The sequence below is a fragment of the Rutidosis leptorrhynchoides genome, chromosome 7 (genome assembly GCF_046630445.1).
Source record: "Rutidosis leptorrhynchoides isolate AG116_Rl617_1_P2 chromosome 7, CSIRO_AGI_Rlap_v1, whole genome shotgun sequence".
NCBI classification, from domain to species: Eukaryota; Viridiplantae; Streptophyta; class Magnoliopsida; order Asterales; family Asteraceae; genus Rutidosis; species Rutidosis leptorrhynchoides.
Window position 1 is genome coordinate 211,300,271 of NC_092339.1, and position 13,732 is coordinate 211,314,002.

Genomic DNA, 13,732 nt, shown 5'->3' on the forward strand with positions numbered 1-13,732 from the left:
TTCCAATTTCGGAGAACTAGTTCATAGTTTGGGATGTTTTTCAGAAAATTCACATTCGAAGTATGTAAGTCTAGGAGATAGACGTTATATGTATACATATAACTTTTGACGTAAAATTGTCGCGGAATTCAAAATACTGATTGCTAATTCCCAGTAGTTGGTGTGACAATTATTGTTACAGGATGTAGGTGAGTACATGATGGGGTTTTAATGAATAAGTATAGTGGCTTTTCGGAGAGGCTTAAGTCGAAGGTTAATGCAGTTGTTGATAAGTTTACTGCTAATGTGGCGAGATATGAAAGGTTCCCCGGTAACAATGATGAAGGGGTAATTGTTATAATAAATTTTATTCGTATAAACAAATGAAGGTGATTTGTTGAAGCTATGACAAAACTGTCTATTTTGGAAAGAGATTGAAAAATTATATTTAGTAATAAATATCAAAGGATCTGACAACGATACGTGTTAAACTATAACTTTGGTTTCGAGAGCTTTTCAGGTGCATGACAGTGGGTAATGTGTGGTTGGATCATCATCTCGTATGTCGTTAAGAATTTTGAAGTGTTTGAACACATATTGTAATTGTTAATATACATACGATGTTCTAAGATTTTGAATGATACAAATATTTTGTGAGTTCCATGAATAGAAATGAGGTTCTAGGACAGTTTTGAAGTCAAAGTATAGTTTTGAAAGATGTAGAAATCTAAGAGTGATGATTTCGGTTATATCTTGAATCGAATTCTGAGATTTCAAAATCAGAATATGTAATTAGATTTTGAATGAGTATGGTTGTTTTGATTTCTATAAAAGAATGTATATTGTTGTGAAAGAAGGGAGTATAATGGATGATTTGCTGAATCTGATTCGAAGAATGTAACATATTAATTGTGAATTTATATATATCTCGGGTATTACCTACCTGTTAAAAAATATTTCACAATTAATATTTTGTACAAAAGAATTTTATTACAGTCTTTATGGAAATATATATGTGTATATTTCTTCAGATGTAATATAGATTTAATGAGTTAATATTAAATTAAACGCATTTGATTTATGGTTAAGGCTAGGATAGATAATTTCTAAACTTTAGAAATTACATAATCGTCGTAGAATGTTTTCCCAAAGAAGTTATGAATCAATACTTCATCGTTGTGGTATTCCTTGGTATCTACATGGCGTATGACATCGATGCTCGTGGGACAGATTGTGAAGTTGAGGTTTGCGATGCGGTTGTTGTTGGTGGTGGTAATGGCACTGTTGATGTTGTAGATGGTGGTACTTGTTATGCTGCTGGTGCTGCTGCTGGTGTTTGTAACCTTTGCACCATATTCTCCAAAGCCACTACCCGAGCTCGAAGCTCGTTGACTTCTTCTATTACACTGGGTGATTGTCGATTCGGACGAGCGGATAGATAAGATCTAGAATTTGGTGTAGTATATAATCATGACGAGATACTCTGGAAATGAGAGAGAAAAAGGTGTTTCGGATAGGTTCGCCGGTAAGTGCTTCAGGTTCATTGCCAAGAGGGCAATGTAGTGGATGAAAGGGATCACCTTCTTCTTGTCTCCAATGGTTAAGTAGATTACGAACCCATCCCCAATTCATCCAAAATAGATGATGGATAATTGGTTGATCCATTCCGGTCACACTGCTTTCGGAACTTGAGTGGAATTCCATTTCGGAATCCGAGGGACTTGAACTAATGACGAATTCCATTTCGTACGATTGAATAAAGATTTTTTTCGATATGAAATGATTTTCCGGCTATCGGGTGGTATTCTAATTATATAGAGCAAAAGTTTTTGTAGATTACGGAGGAATTTACGAAATATGTCAGTCAAAGTTTACAGTAACAGATATATGCTAAGATATGAATTAGCAGATACGGTAAGATATGAATTTTGTCTATACACTATTCATGCAATCAATGCAATAAGATGTGTCTAGACTAAGAATGATAAGCAGGTAATTTCCGACAAAAATGATGAGCAAAACTTTTGACATGCAAACACGGTCGAAGTCCAGACTCTCTAATGCATCCTAACGACTATCAGTTAGACACACTAATGCAGACCTGGTTCGCTAAGACCACCGCTCTGATACCAATTGAAAGGACCCGTTCATATACATTATAAACGATTCACAATAGTTGATTACATCGCGAGGTATTTGACCTCTATATGATACATTTTACAAACATTGCATTCGTTTTTAAAAGACAAACTTTCTTTACAACGAAAGTTGACGGCATTCACACCATTTCATAATATATCCAACTATAATTGGTTTAATAATAATCTTGATGAACTCAATGACTCGAATGCAAAGTCTTTCAAAATATGCCATGAATGACTCCAAGTAATATCCTGAAAATGAGCTAATGCACAGTGGAAGATTTCTTTAATACCTGAGAATAAACATGCTTTAAAGTGTCAACCAAAAGGTTGGTGAGTTCATAGATTTATCATAACAATCATTTCAATATATTAATAGACCACAAGATTTCTGTTTATAAATATATGTACACTCGCAAGTGTATAAAAGTATTCTATAAGTTGTAGGCACCCGGTAACAAGCCTTAACGTTCATGTTTTACCCTCTGAAGTACACCAGATCAGGTGTGTTTAAAATAACCTCGAAGTACTAAAGCATCCCATAGTCAGGATGAGGTTTGTCAGGCCCAATAGATCTATCTTTAGGATTCGCGCCTACCGTACATAGACAAGTAGTTTAATGTTACCAAGCTAAGGGTATATTTCTGGTTTAAACCCACATAGAATTAGTTTTAGTACTTGTGCCTATTTCGTAAAACATTTATAAAACAGCGCATGTATTCTCATCCCAGAAATATATATAAAAAGGGAGCAAATGAAACTCACCATACTGTATTTCATACTAAAAATACATATAACGTCATTTAACAAGTGCAAGGTTAGCCTCGGATTCACGAACCTATATTAAGTATATATATTTATCTGTTGGTCAATATCTGTCTAACAATTTAGGTCAAGTCGTAGTGTATCACAATCCTAATGCTCGAGACTGACATGCAAAAGTCAACAAAAGTCAACTTGACCCAAAATGACTTCCAAAATCTATACATGTTTATTATATAACTTATATATAGTCGTTTTATATATTTAAATATATTTATCAGATCTTATTATACTAAATAATACCAGTCATTTATTAATAAATAAAAATTTATATTTAAATTTATATATGATAAAAATATACTTTTATATATCTCAAGTAATAAAATCTATAAAATTCACTTAATATCATAAAAATATAATGGTATGTATTATTACTGTAATTATATTACGTGTGGTAAAAATATCTTTGTACGTATATTTATTTGATTAAATAATATTGATAATAATAATAATAATGATAAAAATAATAAAATGATAGTTTCAATAAAAATATTAATTTTTAGTAATAAAGATAATTTTAGTAATAACATCAACTGATAACAATTATAATAATCATTTTAATAATAATATTAAAATTAATAATAATTCAGTTGACCATATATTTTAATCCGTTCATCGAACCCACACGATTTCTAAATGAAAAGTTATTAATTTTTCTTTAGCTTTTCAACGACATGCATATCATATACCTTATCTCAGTAGCATATGTATCAAATTCGTGATTTATCATAAACTATTTAACGACAAAACTAAGCATACAAACATGCATAATCATATATACTCGAGCACTAGTCAGGGATACACTATTAATATATAAAAGATAAGATATGAATGCTCACGTATCAATATTGTGATTCAATATTGCAGGAAAGTACGTAGACGCAATGAAAATGATAAACGTTAGGTTGACCTCACGAGCAATACCCTCGAACAATACCCATAACCTTAATAGCTATAACCCATAATTTCCTTAGCTCTATCCCGTTTGAAAACTTATTTTGAAATCGTCTGAATATAACTCCATCGTAGTATTTTATGTATACTAATAATATCTTGAAATAATACTAAGTAAATATATATATGTAATTTGATTGAGAGAGTTTAGAGAAATATATTTTCAAATTTCTATGAAATAATGAAACCTATTGAATTCTATTTATAATAGATTTTTGAATTATTAAAGTGAATTATTAAAGTATGAATTATTAAAGTGAATTATTAAAGTATGATTTATTAAAGTGAATTATTAAAGTATGAATTATTAAAGTGAATTATTAAAGTATGAATTATTAAAGTGAATTATTAAAGTGAATTATTAAAGTTAAAGTAAAGTAAAAGTAAAGTAAAAGTAAAGTAAAGGTAAAGTTAAAGTATAGTAAAAGTATAAAACTATGTACGTATAATACGCATATAAATATATTTAATATTAATTTAAATCGTTATATCATAAAACATTTTAGAAAAGTAGAATTATATATATTCATAATAGGTTTCAAGTTTTTAAATTACAGTCTGTTGGTGAAGCATGGGATAAAGTCCAAAGGTTTAATAAACGTATGAAATCATCTTAATGAAAAATGTCGAGTTACTTAACTTGTCGATATCCAACATCTAAGTTATTTACACTCCACGTTCTTACTTATAAATCACTTTACCATTTTCCGAATATTGTCAAAAAGAATAGATTTCTTAAATCACAGTGGACCTCATAACATTGGCCCGTAATCATATCATAATGTATCTGATAATTCAATCATTTGATATTATCTCTTAATTCTGTCGATAAATATATCGAAACAAATACGTTCATGTAAAGTATCATATATATCAAATACTTTGTTAATGTTTTCAGTTATTATATATTATATATACATATCTATATACACATAATTGTTCGTGAATCGTCGAACATGGTCAAAGGGTAATTGATTACATGAATGTAGTTCCAAACTTTTTGAGATTCAACATTACAAATTCTGCTTATCGTGTCGGAAACATATAAAGGTTAGGTTTAAATTTGGTCGGAAATTTCCGGGTCGTCACAGTAATCTTGTGGTCTATTGTTACGATTTGATATATATAGGTTAAACCTATAACTCACCAACATTTTTGTTGACGTTTAAAGCATATTTATTCTCAGGTGAATACTAAGAGCTTCCGCTGTTGCATACTAAAATAAGGACAAGATTTGGAGTCCATGTTTGTATGATATTGTGTAAAAACTGCATTCAAGAAACTGATTTCGATGTAACATATTTGTATTGTAAACCATTATGTAATGGTCGTGTGTAAACATGATATTTTAGATTATCATTATTTGATAATCTACGTAAAGCTTTTTAAACCTTTATTTATGAAATAAAGGTTATGGTCCATATTAATTGATTTCGTTGCAAGGTTTTGACCTCTATATGAGACGTTTTCAAAGACTGCATGCAGTCTTTGAAAACGTCTCATATAGAGGTCAAAACCTTGCAACAAAATCAATTAATATGGAACGTTTTTAATCAATAAGAACGGGACATTACATGCGTACTGTGTTACTTTATACTCTGGAAACTTGATTTACGTGGTTTACTTCCATTTATATGTTAAAAAGTTCCTTAGAGTACGTAGGATACATAACTTGATCATTGGAAGCCTTTATAACCGTTAGTGTTATTTGACGTTTCGAATAAACCGTGAACTTGCGCGCACGTTTAACTTTTGTCATAATCGGAATATTATGACTGCGAAATATTAATTATTATTTTATAATAATAATTACCTGGGTTTTTGGATGCTTAATTACGCGTAGTAATTTAATTATGCACAATAGTTAGTCTTGTTGGACTTTCTACCTTGTTGGGCTCAAGCCCACCCTACTCTAGCTAGTGACCTAATTAATTAGCCCTTGTCCATGTCATCAATCCTTGTCAAATTCCTTGCTTATAAATACTAGCCCTTGTCCATGTCATCAATCCTTGTCAAATTCCTTGCTTATAAAGACTAGCCCTTGTCCATGTCATCAATCCTTGTCAAATTCCTTGCTTATAAATACTAGCCATTTACCTCTTATTCAAATCACTTGCTCATTTGGTTTTCACACACACTTGTTCTTTCTTTCTTTCCTTTCTATTATTGCTTGTAAGTCTTCTTTTTCTTCTTCTTTTCCTTTCATTTTCGTGGCCATCATCATCATATTATGGAGATCAAAGTTCCTTTTAGCTTTGATCTTGCTTATATCTTGTTGATTCAAGCATGAATCTTTCAAGAACATGGAAGATTCAAGCTTTCTAGCTTTGAATCTTCATCAACTTTGTAGATTCATCTTTCTTTTACTTTAATCTTGTTATTTTGTGATAAAGATTCAAACTTTTGTTTGTTATCTTCATATATCTTAAAGATCCAAGCTTTATGCTTCAAGATCTTCAAGAACACTAAATGTTCAAGCTTTCTAGCTTTGTGACCTTATAAATTGTGTGAAAGGGATCCAAGCTCTCTAGCTTAGGGTTCCATCACCTCTTTTGACTTGGATCGTGTTCATACTTGTTTGATTGATGTAAAGTTTGTAACTTTGTTTGTAAATAGGACTTGTAATTGTGTTAAGACTAAGGATATGATGTAACCTTGGTTCATCATCCATCTAAGACTCTTAAATGAGTTGTGTTACCACTTGGTCTTAACATATTGTGTATTGATGGTAGAATCTTGGTCAAAAGTGATGCTAAACCATCAACGAGTTGTACACTTGAAGCTACGAGCATCAAGGATGAGAACCGTGATGAGCATCAAGCACCAAGAACCTCACTAGAGCATTTGTCCACCGATTTTCTTATCTGATCAGACCACCTGGGCTACTGGAAAGCTGATTTTCAGTTAGTTCGGTTCGAGTAGATGATTTTCCGTTTAGGCCTCGTCTTAATCCGAGTTACGGTTTAGGATTTATGGCCCTCCGAGAGTCACTACACCCTATTAACGTTGTGCTGAAATTTCTGACCTACTCGCACTTAAACCGTCGCCACGGTCAAACGAAGACGAGTTAGGTTCTGAAAATTGGTCAGCGGTTAGGGGACTCACATACGGAGCCATAGCCACTGACTATGCATGTTTTTGATTTACGTAGAGGTCGCAACAGCTGACCGAATTCAGCCTATTGTTTCGATCTCTATTCTTGTCGAACTTACTTAGCTTTTATGATGATGAATGATGATGATGATGACACTTAAACTTATTTTATGCACTATTAGAATTTATAAAAACAACCTACTGACCTAGTAACCCTTGATTTAGGTTGACGACCTTTCGGACCGACTTACTACTTGCGTACTTTCATTACCGACTTTACCGCTTTTATCACTGTGAGTTATAGCATTCCCTTTTTACTTTAACTTATTTTGGGAACTGAGAATACATGTGGATTTTATGTTTTACATACTAGGCACGAGTACTTAAACTTATATATGTGTGGGTTATACAACGGCATAAACATTCCCTTTAGCTCGGTAACGTTTAATCATCGGTTTTTGAACCGTGAACGCGAATCTTAGATATGGATCCATAGGGTTTGACATCCCCACTCGGGCTAGTAGCGCTAGCATTTAACGAGTGTTTAATACTTTGTAAACATACGCACTTGCCAAATGTACTTTCAGGGGGTATAAACGTTAAGTTAGTTACCGAGTGCCCACGGTTGAGCATATACTTAATCATACTGATTTGAATTACTGATTTGAAATGCTTGTTTGAAGCACTAAAATCTCGTGGCCTACATTACATTACTGAATACAAACAAACTATAGCTCACCAACATTCGTGTTGACTTTTTAAGCATGTATTTCTCAGGTGTTTAGACGTTGTGGCTTCTGCTGTTAGCCTTGCTGTTCTAGTCTCGGTGCATAGACTTGCTGTTACAGACTTGCTGTGTTAGACTTCCGCTGCATTACTTAGAGATGTCTCAAACATGAAAATTTTACTTTGCATTCCCAACTTATGTTATTTTCAAAACAATAGCTTTGTAATGACCTTAGTATCATGTACTCATGTTAATGTTTCCTATTCATCTTTTGTAAAACATTATCTGTTCATGAATGCAAAACTGGTATTCAAACAGCATATAGTGTTTGACCTTGTAATGATCCTGTTGTTGATGTACCGTACACGATGATTTTGTACGGGGTGTCACAACATCCATCTGCCATATTTCATAATCATAATGAGCAGCAATGGCAAGTAATATCCTAATAAACTTTAGCATTGCCACAGGCGAAAAAGTTTCATCATAGTCAACCCCTTGAGTTTGAGTGAAACCTTTTGCTACAAGTCTAGCTTTATATGTATCCAAGTTTCCATGTATGTCGGTTTTCATTTTGAAAAGCCATTTACAATCAACTAGCCTTGAGCCAGTAGGTTGTTCAACAAGTTCCCAAACTTGGTTGTCATACATGGATTGCATCTCAGCGTTCATGGCTTCCTGCCATTTATCTTTATCAATCCTTGATAAAGCATCTTGGTAGTTTGTTGGTTCATCCAAATCAACTACGTAGCAACCATCCATGAGAAACCCATATCTCTCAGGAGGATTACTGATCCTACCAGATCTGCGAACGTCTTATGTATTTTGATCATCCATTAGATCACTCTCAACATTTCCATGTTGAGTGCTAGTGTCAACCAATTGTGTATCATCTACTTGATCTTGAACCTCTTCAAGATCTATCTTCCTTTCACCATTTCCTTCCATTAGGAACTTAGTTTCAAGGAATTCAGCCTTTCGAGCAATAAATACATTTTGCTCGGTTGGATCATAGAAATAGTATCCCATATCATCCTTGGGATATCCTATGAAGATACACTCTGTGGATCGAGCACTCAACTTATTAGGGACGTAATGCTTAGGGTAAGCTTCACATCCCCATACCTTTAAGTATGATAGAGATGGAGGTTTTCCATACCACATCTCATGAGGTGTTCGTTCCACTTTCTTGGTTGAGGCCAAATTTAAAATACGAGACGCGGAGCATAGACAATAACCCCAAAATGATAGAGGTAACGAGCTTCTAGCCATCATAGATCGAACCATATCCATTAGGGTTCGGTTCCTCCTTTCGGAAACTCCATTCAGTTGGGGTGTTCCAGGAGGAGTGAGTTGCGAGATAATCCCACAACTTCTAAGATGATCTTGGAAAGCATCGCTTAGGTATTCACCCCCTCTATCGGTACGAAGTACCTTGATTGTCTTATTGAGTTGATTTTGTACTTCGTTTTGATATTCCTTGAATGCTTCAAAAGTTTCATCCTTATGTCTTAACAAGTAGACATATCCGAAACGACTAAAGTCATCAATGAAAGTGACGAAGTATCTTTCACCTTTCCTAGTCATGGGCTTAAAGGGTCCACATACATCCGAATGTATTAATCCCAATAAGTCTTTAGCCCTTTCATAGGTCCCTTTGAAAGGTTCTTTAGTCATTTTGCCTTGTAAACAAGATTCACATACATCAAACGAGTTTAGTTCATTTGATTTCAAAAGTCCATTCTTTTGAAGTGTATGCATTCGATTCTTGTTTATGTGACCAAGGCGACAATGCCATAAGTAGGAATCACTCAAATCCCTTTTGAGTTTCTTGGTGTTTGCATGGAACATTGAGCTATTGTATGATGTGTCATCATGAACCAATTCATAAATACCATTTGAAGGTGAAGCCTTAAAATAGAACACATTATCTAAAGAAACATGGATATCATCATTAATGAAATTAAGATTAAAACCATATTGTTTCAAACAGGATACAGAAATAATGTTTCGCGATAAATCGGGTGCATACAAAACATTTTTTAAAATAAGTTCCAAACCACTTGGAAACTTTAGAATAAAGTCTCCTTGAGCTACTACGTGCACCTTAGCTCCATTTCCCATGTAGAGACTTGATGTTCCCGCTTCTTGTTTACTTCTTTTGAACTCCTGCATAGAATTGCAAATGTGAGTTCCACATCCCGTGTCTAATACCCATGTATTAGAAGAAGTAATACTAAGCTCAATGTATACCATATATATATTACCTGAGGATTGCCCTGCATCCCTCTTTTCCTTCAACTCCTTTAGGTAGACCGGGCAGTTGCGTTTCCAGTGACCCATTTCACCGCAACCAAAGCATGGATCTTCCTTGAGGTTAGCCTTTCCGGCAACATTTTGCTTCTTGTTGTTGTTGGGTCCTTTCCTCTTAGCCGCATTCGGCTTAGAAGTGTTATTGGTTTTGGACCCGCTGAAAGGACCCGTCCTAATCCATCCGGACGAAGTCCATATCGATTACAAACGATTCACAATAGTTGATTACATCGCGAGGTAATTGACCTCTATATGATAAATTTTATAAACATTGCATTCGTTTTTAAAAGACAAACTTTCGTTACATCGACAGTTGACAGGCATGTAAAGCGTTTCATAATATATCCAAATATAATTGACTTAATAATAATCTTGATGAACTCAACGACTTGAATGCAACATCTTTTGAAATATGTCATGAATGACTCCAAGTAATATCTCTAATATGAGCAAATGCACAGCGGAAGATTTCTTTCGTACCTGAGAATAAACATGCTTTAAAGTGTCAACCAAAAGGTTGGTGAGTTCATTAGTTTATCATAAAGAATCATTTCATAATTTTAATAGACCACAAGATTTCATACTTCCATTTCTCATAACCATACGTCCCATGCATAGAGACAAAAATATCATTCATATGGATTGAACACCTGGTAACCGACATTCACAAGATGCATATAAGAATATCCCCATCATTCCGGGATCCTCCTTCGGACATGATATAAATTTCGAAGTACTAAAGCATTCGGTACTTTGGATGGGGCTTGTTGGGCCCGATAGATATATCTTTAGAGTTCGCGTCAATTAGGGTGTCTGTTCCCTAATTCTTAGATTACCAGACTATATAAAAAGGGGCATATTCGATTTCGATCATTCAACCATATAATGTCATTTTAATTACTTGTGTCTATTTTGTAAAACAGTTATAAAAGTTGCGCATGTATTCTCAGTCCCAAAAATGTAAAGAGTAAAAGGGGATCAAAGGAACTCACGCATATAAACATTGTAAAACAGTTAATAAAGCATTTGCATGTATTCTCAGCCCAAAAATGTAAAGAGTAAAAGGGGCAAATGAAACTCACAATACTGTATTTTGTAGTAAAAATACATATGACGACATTTGAACAATGCAGGGTTGGCCTCGGATTCACGAACCTATATCAGGTATATATATTAATACATATATTCAGAATCAAATAAATTTATATGTTATATCTTAAATCATGTATCTTATATATTTACTTTGTATCTATTTAAAATAGTTAATATTTATATACTCTAATATTATATAAATAATTTGTAATATGTAAATATTTATATAAATAATCTTAATATATATAATTATATGTAATATTAGGGTAGTTGTAATAAATATACTCTTATATGAAAAATATTTATTTGTTATAATAATAATATTGTTAATATAAAAGTAATAATGATAATAATAATAATAACTTTAATACTAATATTTATGTTCATACAAAATATAATAATACTCATAATACTTATTTTAATTATGATAATGTAAACTAAATTAGTAAAAAAAATCATGATAATAATAATTAACATAATAATAATAATAAAGATAGTAATCATAACAATAATAATAATAAAGATAATAATGCTACCTCAAAGAGTAGCCCTTAAAAAAATGCCCAAGTCGCGATTTGAACCCGCGACATCCCGCTAACCCGATAACTCCCTAACCATTACGCTCTCTCCACTTTCCTGCTTTAGTATCACAAGCGAATATTTAGTCCGTATTTTCCATTTTCATTTTCTTTCATAACCTTAATCACAATCATCGCTTAAAATGTGTATACGTCTGAGTTGTCCTTGAATCAAGAAAACAGGTAGATGATATTGCAACTTTGTGCAAAAGTTACTCCAAGACTCACTAATAAACAAATTAATTGGCCCACTCAATTAACTTCGACCCAACAATTTATTTGAAGAACTAGTCCACAAATTCATATAATCCCAAGTCTTGTTTTACTTTAACTTGCATCAAAAAATTCAAGGTGGGGCTCGGTTGACAAAAAAAAAATTATTGCAGCCGCTAGTTTGCATCTTGTATTCCCACTTCCACTTGCTTTAATCATACTAATCAATCAATTTAATAAATTATAAAATACTTACAATTTGTTTAAATTACTCGATTAATTTGGTCCAAAGCAGAAACATTGTGACAAAAAAATTTATTTCACGGCCCACAAATAAAAATAAATACTCCATGCGTTGAATGCTGTTATCTTAATGAATATACAAAAGTAAAAGCAACTTGGCTCTTTTTTCTTAATTATTCAAATGGGGTTGTTTATGTTATCATGGATCAGCAAGAAAAATAACAAAAAGAAGGAAGAGGCACACGATAATAAACAATTCGATACCTTTGCAACTTGTCGACCAAACTAGTTCCTTTTGTTCCACTTGTAATAAAAAAACTCGTCCAGTATTTTTGATGCATTCAATTGTCCGATTATTAAATCGTGACCCACACTCCCATAACCACATCTTTGTAACCCACTAATGAAAAGGTTGGCAAGTGGGAAGCTCAAGTAATATAAATATTTGGTGATGATAGTTCAATTTATTCGAACGTGATTAATAGACAAGGCTCAATTATCTTCTTTTGAGTTAAACGAATGGAGTAGCAGGAGTGACGTACGTGTTCGAGAAGAAGAAAAAAATAACGTTGTTGGTGATGGGTTCTTTTATGGGTTTCATGGAGGATTGATCGATGGTGGTAATGGTCCTAACGGGTGACGTAAAGTTTGAAGGTGGTGATTTGGTTTGCGAATTGTAACATAAAAAGTAGAGAGGGAGAGAGAGAAATTAATGGTTGCGGTTGTGATGATGGTTGTTTGTTGTTGTAATGGTGGCGTAAGGTGACTGTGTTTGGTGGTGGTGGTTTTAGTTCTTAAACAAGAACATTGTGCAGGTGGTTGTTTGGTTAGCAACCAAAACTGAAACCGTAGTTCATACATCGGTTTTACACGACAAAAGTGAACCGTAGTAGGAATGAACGATGATAGTGTTGTTGTGCTTTTGTGGTTGAACCGATGAATAACTAGAACGAAATAGAGGAATGGCAATAGTTAAAAGTAGTAGAAGATGATGAGATTTCGATGATGGTGATAGATAATATATTCACGTATATGTATGTATATCTATAGAGGTGGTGATGGTTGTCGGTATCCTTGGTCAGAAACAGAAACATAAAAGGAATGCAGCAGCGTAGTTTTGATGGTGGTGTGGTGATGATCATTATTAATCGAGGTAAGTAACGTGTGGGTTTAATCGAGCAAGAATCCTAACAGGTAATTAGTCATGGTGATGGTAGTTAATGTGTTCGAAGATCGAAATGATTTGAGGTTGTATCGAATAAGATAGTGTTGGAGAAGGTGTTTGTGACTCTCATCGATATTAGTATGAAGAGAATATGAGATGGTTGATTGATTTTTGTAGAGTTGTTGATCGACAAGGAATCACAAGTAATACAGGAAATCAAAAATAAAAGTTGATGTTGAAGTATAACTAATCTGTACTGGTAATCGTTCACCCACAGTTATATTGACAAATTGAAACAGATTTGGATCTCATGATTTAATTACGGATTATCTGTATATTAAATATATAAATAATCATAAGGACATTAATTATTCAAATGCTAATATCTGGTTTTAATGAAAGGAATAATAAC